Here is a 571-nt window from a genome sequence, read left to right as displayed (position 1 = left end):
ACACCCTCCTGAAATGACTCTTCTCTTCCACACTCCCTCCCTCCTGCCTCCTGCAGTCTTCGTTATTATCTCAAAATACTGGCCACGCCCTTATAAACACAAGATATGTGGAACCCTGTCGCCTGTTGCGGAAACAACCTGTGCACAACGCACCTGTCTTAACACCTCTCTGCCTGGGAGGGTTATCATCCATCTGCTCTTCTACTGCTCTCACTGGAAGCCTGTCTGCTGACTACTCAGCTCTGTAAATCCTGAACTGTCTGTATGCATCTTGAAATGTGAATCCACTCTATGAACATTTTAGTGAGATATCCCTGCAGCTCTTGTCCCTGGAAGTGTGGGATTCGGAATGACTTGTACAGTACGTGTGGGTCTCGAGAGATTGATGTCCTGTGCTGGCTCTTTGTTCTTAATGAGGATCTGGGGGATTGGATTCATGAATATTTTTCAACCCAGCCAGTAAGACTCTGAGTCATGGAAAGTGTGTGTATTTGTGCTGGTATGGATTATCTATTTTGTGTGTATGGGGTGATTTTGTCTTATAATAAATTGTTGTTATTGTTTGTTGGTT

This window comes from Alosa pseudoharengus, unplaced genomic scaffold (assembly GCF_046254945.1).
Source record: "Alosa pseudoharengus isolate Yale_2024_CS ecotype anadromous, Long Island Sound unplaced genomic scaffold, YU_APseudo_1.1 YU_APseudo_1.1_scf_4, whole genome shotgun sequence".
Lineage (NCBI taxonomy): Eukaryota > Metazoa > Chordata > Actinopteri > Clupeiformes > Clupeidae > Alosa > Alosa pseudoharengus.
Note: the sequence above shows the minus strand (reverse complement) of the source record.